General features: G+C 35.4%; 1 pseudogene; it reads left to right on the top strand.

Annotated features, from left to right (window-relative positions):
- Positions 1-2,213: 2,213 nt before the first annotated feature.
- On the top strand, positions 2,214-10,391 carry LOC122344842 (annotated as a pseudogene).
- The last annotated feature ends 880 nt before the right edge of the window (positions 10,392-11,271 follow it).

Here is an 11,271-nt window from a genome sequence, read left to right as displayed (position 1 = left end):
TTTCTTAAAAACATAAAAAAGGCAAATAAATTAAATATTTGTTCATACAGTCTTTGTTTTTCATTGCAACCTTTTAATGCAAGCGTGCATTAAACAAAGAAACAAAATTTTTTTACTTTTTAATAATGTATAATTTGTTCACACTTCAGTTTTATATTTGTTTTGGTTGTTTACCTCGCCTCACCCAAATATGTCAGATTATGCAATTGAAATGAAATGTGAATAAACTGACTTGGAGTAGAACCGACAAGTTGTTACAAGACTTGATAATCATGTTCGGCGACTTCCAAAAAACCATCAAAGAGCATCTTAAAGATGTTCAGGTTAGGTGATCAAATTCGTTTTTGTGAGACGCTGTGGGGAATTTTTTTTTCCACTTATTGCTCCAAACAGAGTGGTCTCAGACCATGCGGCTCTAGGTGCATGTGAAAACAAACACATGCTTTTCCCTCCATCTCTTCATCGAAAGTGGGAGGAGCTCGCGTTAGCCCCTCCCACAGTCGAGCTGGCAGTTCCTCCTCTCTAGTGTGTGAAAGAGCTTCTCTTTTTCAGCACGCTCCGCCCCTTCTCATCTTCCTCCGCTCTGTTATTGGCTCTCGTCTGCCCTTCTCACTCACACCCTTTACGCTTGCAGACCCTTCCTTGCAAACTCCTACAAATTTCTTTCTAAGCACACACTCCTCTCCAGGCTCTCAGCGCAGAGGATCTTCGTCAGAGGAAGGGTCGGACAGAATCGCTCGTTTTGATGTGAGTAACTGTCTGTTATTGTTCTAAACGGGGGAGTTTGCTCAGACCATGTGAGTCCAAGTGTGTGAGAGGGAGAGTAGCAGTGTTTGGTCTGGCTGTGTTCCTAGCACACGTGGAAAGATAGCAGGAGTTCTCTGAAACTTTACAGCGGGGTTTCGAGACCTGTGCTGACGTGCTGCAGTCACTTGTAATGAAATAATTTGAAAAAATGTTTGCTGTGTGACTGTTGTTTGTGTCCAGAAGTCAACGCCCTGATTGAGAGGACTTTTGACACATTAAAAATAGTTGCTGAAGAGAACCTAAATTCGGATACACTGAACGTGTGTATTTACACCTGACAAAAAAAACCAAAACTTACTTTTTATAAAATATAGATTGTCTGTTGGCTTCAGGAGAAACCTTTAACATCCGTGGAACCTCAAAAGGTTCTTTACTGGCACTGATGCTTCCATGAAGATCCTTTTTTATTAATAGAACCTTTCTATTGCACAAAAGGTTCTATAAAGGGAAAAGAGATTCTTTGACTTACTCTGAGAAAATAAAAATGTTATTTTAAGAACTGTTCACGAAAGGTTTTTGGGAACCGAATCAAAAAGGGTTCCTCTATAGAACTGTTGCAAGAACCCCTTTAAATTTAGATCGCATTTTTAAAAAAAAATGGTGTAGAAACAATCAATTACAAATTAATCCACAAATAAATACATAAAATGAAAAGAAACACGTTCAATTAACATGAAATAAATGAAATAGTATTTTATTATTAAAAATTATTTTACAATTTAGGTTTGCTTTAAGTGCTTTAGTTTTAAGAAAGCATTATTATTATTGTTGCTCATACTTCAAGTTAGTGATTTGAACAAACCACCAACCTAATTATTATAATACAGCATGCACTGTTGATGCCACAAATCTGTTAAAGAGTAGTGTGCTAGGTTATTACATATTTTGAAGATGTGCCTCATGATTTTCACTTTGTGTACAATAAAACAAGCTAAAACAGGACATTAAGCAATTAAATCATTTAATCTCTTTTGATTTGAACACACCTATACGTGCAAAAAAGAAGGATAAAATGTGACATTATATATATATATATGTATGTATATATATATATATATATATATATATATATATATATATATATATATATATATACATTTTTACTGTGCAGTGATCTTCCTCACAGCATACTAGCTAGAAAAGAGGAAACAAATTGAAAAAAATGTTTTACAATTTCAGCCTTTTAATTCTAATGTTTCATTCATCATTACTTGCTATATATTTGTCATTTTTCTGTGAATTTTACTAGTAATTTCTGAGAGGCAATTGTTTCAATGTAAATCCTACACCACGTTTTTCCAGCGCACTCAAAAATTTAGCAAGAAAATGTAAAAAAAAGTACTTTTAGTATTCAGCTTGATATTGCATTCGAGAGTTTACCTGTATGTCGTTCTCTGCAGCTATCGAGTGTTTCCCGCGAATCGTCCCGCGGCGTCTGGAGAGTCCCGTGTGGCGCCCCCATCAGGCATGACTCAGAGTAACGGAGAGACGCGTCTGCAGCGCAATGAGTACAGCAGCTGCGGGACGGCTTCACAGAGCGCTTCGCAGAGGCGCGAAACACCGCACAGAGCATCACCACCAATGGCGTCAAAGGCTTCTTTCAGGCGGAATGCCGCCGTCATCCTCACAGTCGCTGCCGTCATCATCGGTGAGACAGTGTTTGATGCTGAGAGGATTGTCTGTGCCTGCTACGCATAAATGTAGATGTACATGATATTGAAGTCAAAATGCAAATGAATGTAAGTGCCAAAATGGCATACAATTTAATAAAAGTACAATTTAATAACAATTGAATAAAATAAATATTAAAAATGCAATTAAATATGAAGCTGATATTTGTTAAAATGTAATATAACAATATAACGGTTTTAACATGATAACATAAAAAAACACATTTTTGAAAATTATATATATATATATATATATATATATATATATATATATATATATATATATATATATTGTTATGCCATTATCATATTCATCATCATATATATTAGAGTTATTTTTTTTGCATTGGATATCATAAAACACTGAACCTTAATCTGAATACTGAACATTTAAACACATTTTTTTAATGATACTTTGGAACCAATATGTTGAAGCGAGGCGTTTCGCCGGATCCCATTATGATCCGTTCCAAATTGTGATAGAAATTCCATTAGCATTTCTTTTGACAAAGACAGCATTGTGCTCTGACTTGAGCAGTGACACAGTACAACACACTTAAAGTATTTCACAATCGTGACATTCGTTTTTTTTCCTCTTCTGTTAAATTATATTAAAAAAAAGCGTGTAACGACCTAAACACGTCTAAAAATAATTCCAAATGCAAAAAGTCGTTTTTACAGATCAGTTAAAGACGAATGTGTGTTTCTCTCGCAGGTATAATTTTGGGATTCGGACTGCGGCCGTATAAAATGTCTTATCGAGAGGTGAAGTACTTCTCCTTTCCCGGAGAGCTGCTGATGAGAATGCTGCAGATGCTGGTGCTCCCCCTGCTGGTGTCCAGTTTAATCACAGGTACTGCGCCACCAGGCACTGAACTGGAGATAAACACATGATGTAGGGGAAGGGGACGGGCCCAAACTGGTTTGGTCATGCTCAAATGGGACAGCAGATATAGTTATGTCACTCGTGCTGCCTAAGCAATTCTGTTTATTTAGCTGTAAATGCATTTGCAAAATCATATAATAGTTTTAAGGAGAATTCTGGTTCAGCTTCTGAGCCTGTTTTGTTTCAAAATAAATCCTGAGGAAGGTCAGCATATGGTTCTCTAAGGGGTTTGACCCGTTTAAGAAAGTAGGGGCAGGTGAGAGAGTGTGTGTGTGTGTGTGTGAGGTCAGTTTTGATGGTCGCTTTCCAAACAGACAAGAGGTCAAAGGTCAAGAAAGTGACCATACAGAGAAATGAACAAAAGCTCCTTTCAGTCATCTTTCTCTCTCTCACTCTCTCTCTCACACACACACACACACACACACACATATTCTCTGTGTATAAATAGCATTTGCTGCTTTCTAAATAAAGTTAGGGCAGTTTCCAGGCAGATTGATGGCTGCCGTGTGGCACACGCTTATATAGAATAAAAAAGACAATGCTTATGGTTTTTGTCCATCTTTGATAGTTAAACAGCTGCTTATATGCTAAGGAGCCCACGTGAAAGAGCATGCCGAGTCGTTTCACTAACATGAGACGAGAAGAAGTATGGCAGGAACTGATTGGATTTCGAAAGCAGCTGAATGGAGACAGATGGCTGGAGCATTAAAATAAGGCGTTAAAATAAAAGAAAGGAGCAAATTGTAACGTTTAATGAAAGATGATTAAAAAAACCCATTGTTGTCTCTTTGAAACAATGTTGACTTTTTTTGAAATGTCAATTCTGATATGACCAGAAATGTGTATTGAGTAAAAAGAGTCATAATGATTTATTGCAACAGATAGAACAGCAGCTGTCTTTAAAGATCTTCTTGCACGCTATTTGTTCCTGTCTTTCTCTCACTTGCACAGTCACAAGGCTGAACGTCAGTGACACAGTAGAGGTCCATTCAGATCAAAATCTCAAAACACACACACACACACACTCATATGGTGCATCACAGCATGTCATCATGTCAACCAAATCTACAAAAGCCAAAACAAGGACCAACTTTAAAGGTGGTCGTTGATACCAGTTTGAACATCTGTGTGAAGTATTGTTCATTTGCTGAGTGGTCATCTACTTACAGAGCAAAAATTAGTTGCATTCATCACTGTGATTCCAAAATGTAGTGTATTATCACTATAAATGAAGTCTGATGCATGCCATTCAGAGAGAGTTATTATTACTATATGTCGTATGCATTATTACCTGAGGTAAATTAAGTAGAAAAAACAGATCTTTTCATTTTCTGAAGAAAACATGACTGTATGGCAGCCACCAAAACTCTGGGATTAGTAAGACTTTTAAAGTCTTTAAAGTCCTGTTCTTCAAAATACAGTAAAAATAGTAATGTTTGAAAAATTATTAGCATTTAAAGTAACATCTTTCTATTTTAATATTGAATTTATTCTCGCGGTGGCAAAGCTGAATTTTCAGGATCATTACTCCAGTCTTCAGTGTCAGATGATCCATCTGAAATCATAATAATATGCTGATTTATTATCAGTGCTGGAAACAGTTTTTGATGAATAAAAAGTTAAAAGAACAGCATTTATTCCAAATAGGAATCTTTTGTAACAATACAAGCTTTTTTAATCAGTTTGAAATATCCTTGATCAATAAAAGTATTAATTTACTCACACTGTTTTGTTTTATCGTTACAAAAGATTTCTATTTTGAATAAATGCTATTAACTTTTTATTCATCAAATGTTGCTATATATACAGGTCGTTTATGAGTCAGATCAAGAAGTCTGCCTTTAAATCTGTGATATTCTGGTGGTTTAAATCTTTTTCTACCCACTTTATTGTCCACTGTGTAAAAATCGTAATCTCTGTTTCTTAGAAAGTAGGTCCAAGACTTTCCCAAAATGCGAGGAATTATTTAAATCGTTTTTTGATTAATCAGCTGCTTGATGGAACAGACAGACTTAGTTTATCAGCAGATTCTGGCCGTTCGCTGATGGCCACGGAGATTGAGCCCTTATTAGATGGGTTCCTTTGTTGAGGGTCACACACAATTCATCTTTGAAGACTGTGTGTGTGTGTATGTGAGGTAATTACTCTGCGGTATAGGAGAATAAGACTTTATAAGACTCTGGCAGGGAAGTCGTGGTTACCATGGAGACGTGAACTAATGAGAGCAGCATGACCTGTGCAGAAGGTTCCCAGGCCACTGTGGGGTGTAAAGCTGAGGGGTTTTATGGGGTTGGGGGCAGTGAGATCACTACTTAGGATCACACACACACACACACACAAACACACACATGCACCATACACAATAATGCAAGACATACATAGTTCAATACAATGGCTGTTTCAGTCCTATAGAGAGAAATGCTGAATGGCAGTCGTGGTCAGTGACCTTCAGGAAATATACTGTCTGACTCCTATAAAAGCTATTGTTATCGAGCATCAATGTAGAGACTTTCTTTCTTTCTTGGTTTGTTTGTTTCTTTCTTTCTGAATTTCACACTGAATTCAACAGATATTTTTTTTGTTGGTCTGAATTGTCTACTTTTGCCATTTCTAATTCCTTAAAACCTTTCATTAAACAGCTGTATACTTTATCAAAAAATTTGCAAAATCTGGACAAATTTTTACAAAGAGTTTTACATTTCGTGGTCACAAGATTTGTGTTATTACGTAGTTTTGATGACTTAAATGAGTAAATTGGTAGTGAATTAATTAGATTGCTTTTATTTCTTTGAAAGAAATTAATACATTTATTTTTAAAAGGATGCATTAAATTGATTAAAAGAGTAAGTAAAGTTGCAGATTTCTATTTGTTCTATTGAACTATAATTTCATCAAAAAATACTGAAAATGCATCAGATTTTTTTCATGGAAATATTAAGCATCATGAATTGTTGTGTACCAACATTGATGATAATAATGCTTAATGAGTACAAAATCAGCAAATTGTAATTATATCTGAAGAATCATGGAGCAAGGATGCTGTTAATAAATTACTAAATAAAGGATATAATAAATTATTCATTAGTAAATTATTAATAAACAATGTTTTAAATTATTTTAATAAACATTTATTTTAAATTGTAATAACATTTCACAATTCTACATGTTTTACTATATTTCTTAAAGAGTATAATACATAAAAAAACAATAGCCTTCTCACTATTATTATTTTTATTATCATTACTGGCTAATTGGCAGTTTATTAATACTTATAGGGTGCATATTAATGCCTTATTCTGGATCTCCTACATTATTTTAGATCTCTTAAACTTACCTTATACCTAAACTTAACAACTGCCATACTAACTAGTGATTTTTAGTTTTATTAGAGTTAAATTAGAGCAAATTAGTTGAATTAGAGTTTACTGGGGGAGACGTCACGGTTAATTCTTGTAGTGAAAATTGCAACTTAAACTAAAAAACTTAAGTGTGACTGAAAAACATTTTAAAGGTTAGAATGAGCAGACTGTCATCGTATGTTTAATATATGCTGTTGCTTATAACGCTATATGCACATGCATGCAAAGAATCAAGTGAAACGAACTAATATTGCAGTCTAACGTCACCTGTGCGCAGGTATGGCCGCCCTGGACAGCCGAGCTTCAGGGAAGATGGGCGTGAGAGCCGTGATTTACTACACCACCACCACCATCATCGCTGTGTTCATCGGGATCATCATGGTGCTCATCATCCACCCGGGAAGAGGCTCTAAAGACGAATTCACCAAACAGGAGAAGATCGAACAAATCAGTCCAGCAGACGCCTTCCTCGATCTCATCAGGTGTGGCAAAGTGCTTTTTTAACCTGCCGTTTTATCGCATCTGTTATTTATTCTTTTTAAATTGCTTATTTTTCAGAAACATGTTTCCTCCTAATTTAGTGCAAGCTTGCACACAACAGGTAATGTATTTTTAAGCGCTTAAAATCCAGTTTTGCATACGCCGGTAAACACGACCAACTGTTACTATTCTCTCTGCCTTCTCAGTTTAGAACGCAGTATGCTAAGCGCAGTGGTCACTGTTAAAGTTTTAGTGAACGAGACGCTGTTCAGTTTGAGCAACGGCTCGCAGGAGCTCAAACGTGAAGAGGTGATACCAGTGCTGGGAACGGTTAACGGAGTCAACGCTGCTCCGACTGCGTGGTGTTCTCCATGTGTTTTGGCCTCATCATCGGGAACATGAAGGAACAGGGTCAGCCGCTTCAGGATTTCTTTTGACTGTCTAAATGAGGCCATCATGAGGCTTGTTGCCATTATCATGTGGTGAGTGATTTAGAGTGGGGAAGTTTTCAGCTTTGAGCGATTGGCGTATACTTGGTTCTCGCAAACAGTGTTTTTTGTAATTAATGAAAACCACTGAAAATGGATAAACCGTGTCGTGACCTGCCAGATTTGTTTTTGTCGTTTTAATTTAAAGCAGACCCAGAGTTGGCCTCCTCAGATAATAATTATGGTAAAATAAATTTTTCTTCCAAGCTAATAGATAAGTCCATATTTTAATTGGCTTGTCAGATAAGAAAGTGTCTAAAGTATAAATAAATTGTCAGCCCTGACTTGCAATTTAAATGGCAACATTTCATAGGCATGTATATGGCAATTTATAGGTCAGCATTCGAATTTGGGTCTGTTTACGTGAACGAAAAATTCGTAAAGAGAAGGTTCGCCCAAAAATGAACTAAACAGTTTTAGTAGCCATTGACTTTCCTTCGATTCTTCATGTGTTCAACATCTTCAAGAAAGAAACTCATGAGTGCGAGTAGCCTAAATGATGACAAAATGTTTATTTTTGCTTAAACTATCCCTTTAATAGCTCAATTTAGGATGGACCACCGGTCTTTAAGTTAAAGCTGTGAACTTTTTGTAGTTATTTTTATTGTACATTTGTTCAAAATGTGATGTTTTTAGTCTCTGGTGATTCATACGAACCTAGCAAACCCGATGCGACCCCAAAAAAATTACAGATGGTGCAGTAAATAATTCAGTTGTGAACTCAGTAATGGCTCTGAGTGCTAACTCACGATTGAGTTTGGATCTGTTTTGTGAATGTTTTTCACTTTCTCAGTTAAAAAGAATAACTTTTTACTTTTTACTTTTTACTTGTTACTGGCGCAGTGTTTTTGCTGCATTTGTGAATACTTTATTTGCAGTCTGAAGCGCCTCGAGTCATAACATGACTATAGAAAAACACTTACGACATACTTAATCTATGTCGTCCCACCTCAGGTACGCTCCTCTCGTATATTGTTCCTGATCGCAGGAAAGATCGTCGAAATGGACGATCTATCAGAAATGGGAGGCCAGTTGGGGATGTACACCATCACCGCTATCATTGGCTTACTGATACATGCAGTCATCGTGCTGCCGTTGGTTTTACTTCTCGCGGACGCTGCAGAAAAATCCATTTGTGTTCATCGCTGGACTTCTGCAAGCCCTCGTCACCGCTCTCGGTACCTCCTCCAGGTGATTTTCAGCACATGCACTTTAATACATTTTATATTTTATTTAGCAAAGAGCTTGCATCATTTCATTATGGACATGATAACCTGTTACGAATATCACTACATTTGTAGTACTTTGTTTTTGAAGTACTGTAGATAATTGCACAATAAAAGAACTGCATAATAGAGTTGCAAAACGAAAATAAAAGTTAATAAAACGTGGTTTTCCTACACTAACTAGAATTTAACCAGAGTATACCGATTGGTTATACAAATGTTGATCTTGAAAAAAGAAAACATGGCTTTACTGGAATGAAATTTAGGTTTTGCTGTAGCGCTAGCATGACTTTTACATGTTTAAAAAGGTTAGTTTACAAAAAAATAAATTATTCACACTTTAGTCACCCACTACATGCTGTATGTGTATGTTCTCATATGGTTTATTCTCATGGTGTTCATGTAACAACACCACAAGGTTCGAGTTTGATGAATGATGACTGAATTTGTGTCTCCGTAGCTCTGCCACTCTGCCCATCACCTTTAAGTGTCTAGAGGAGAATAACCATGTGGATAAACGTGTAACCCGTTTTGTGCTGCCTGTTGGAGCCACCATAAACATGGATGGCACTGCTCTTTTACGAGGCTCTGGCTGCCATCTTCATTGCACAAGTCAATGACATGGATTTGAACTTTGACAGATCCTAACCATCAGGTACCGTTAAAGAACGCGTTTCCCATGACAGCTTGGTCAGTTAAGACAAGACACCACGAGCAAAAAAATAACAGATTTTCACAATAAATGTTTTTTAATGTTTAAAATGCAATAAATGCAAATTAGACACTGTCTAATTAAAAATGCATTGCATACATTTCCAGACCAAAAATAGGAACACTGAATAAAGCCGGAATCAAAAGTTTAATTTTATTTTGACATATCAAAAAATCATTCTGAAACATGTGTAGATGTTAAATATCTTTTTAACAATCCATAAATCCAAAAATACTGTCAGAAAAATTCAGAAAAAAGAATTTTACATTTACAGAACCCGTAAAAAAAGTTTAAATGTAGGTAAATGTTAGTTAAAAAAATATTTCTGGATGAAAAATATAAAAAATAATTGAGAAAAATCTGTCAGTAAAACTGTATTGTAACTGAAATACAGATGCAAATAATAATTATTAATAATAATTGAATAAAATGTGTTTTTGATGTTATCCTTTTGGTAGTATTAAAGAAGACATGTTGTGAAAGTAGAATCCCAAATCTTAAAAAATGATGACAGCGGTTTTGCTTGAAGTGTCTTTGCCTTAAATGTAGTTGATTTCTCACACCATTTCAGCATTTATCTGACTGAAAATGAATTTTGAATGTGTGCTTTGTATCATTTTAAAGCATCACAGCAACAGCAGCCAGCATCGGTGCAGCTGGGATCCCTCAGGCTGGCTTGGTTACCATGGTGATAGTGCTGACCTCTGTAGGACTGCCCACTGATGACATCACTCTAATCATCGCAGTTGATTGGTTTCTGTGAGTACAGTTTTTGTGTATTACAAATGTTTAATGTTTTTTGGTTTCCAGTGATCATCATAAATATGACTTTTCAGGGAAAAGAAAAACTGATAAACTGAAATAGTTCCCACTGTCAAAAAAGGAAATAAAAAAATAATAAAAATCAATATTAATTTTCAGATTGTGACTTCAAGGTGAATGTAATGTATGCAGATGAAGTTAAAAAACTTCCATATAATGCTGGGTAATCTGCCAGTTTACATTTTGTGACAATATAACTATAGAACAGTTATAGTATATGCATATGTATCCAGGTAAGTTTGGATACATTATTTTAGCTTTATAATTAATAATAAATTCATGTATTGATTCATTTGAGTTACTAATTCATTAAGTAGTGAATTATGAGAACCTGTGATTATACTAATTTTTACGCCTTGTGGATTTTATCTTAAAAAGATAAAAATGTTTATTAAAAAGAAAGGTTTATTAAAATGTAATTAATGCAATTTAAAAAAACATAATTGGAATGAATAAAAAATAAATACAGTTTAAAATAATAAAAGTGCATATTTTTATTATTTAGAATTAAATGACATTAATACTTATGTTTTTAAACTTAATCGCTACTTTAGCTAAAAATGGTTCTTTATTGCTGTAATCACCGTCTAACACTCTATATAATTTTTAAAAATATCTATCACATCATTCATAATCCAGATTAACTGGAAAAGTCACGGAAATGCATTGATCGAGAAGCTGTAGGAACCCTAAACAGGAGATTTTCAACTGCGTGTTGTTCTGAAGACACCCAAAGGTGCATTCCTTCGCGCGACACAGGCAGGGCCGAGCAGCAAGATACTCTATCTTTCACATTCCATAACCCATAATCCAATTGTATA

Source organism: Puntigrus tetrazona, chromosome 5 (assembly GCF_018831695.1).
Source record: "Puntigrus tetrazona isolate hp1 chromosome 5, ASM1883169v1, whole genome shotgun sequence".
Classification (NCBI taxonomy): domain Eukaryota; kingdom Metazoa; phylum Chordata; class Actinopteri; order Cypriniformes; family Cyprinidae; genus Puntigrus; species Puntigrus tetrazona.
The sequence above is the reverse complement of the archived record's forward strand: the minus strand, read 5'-3'. Positions and strand labels throughout refer to the sequence as shown.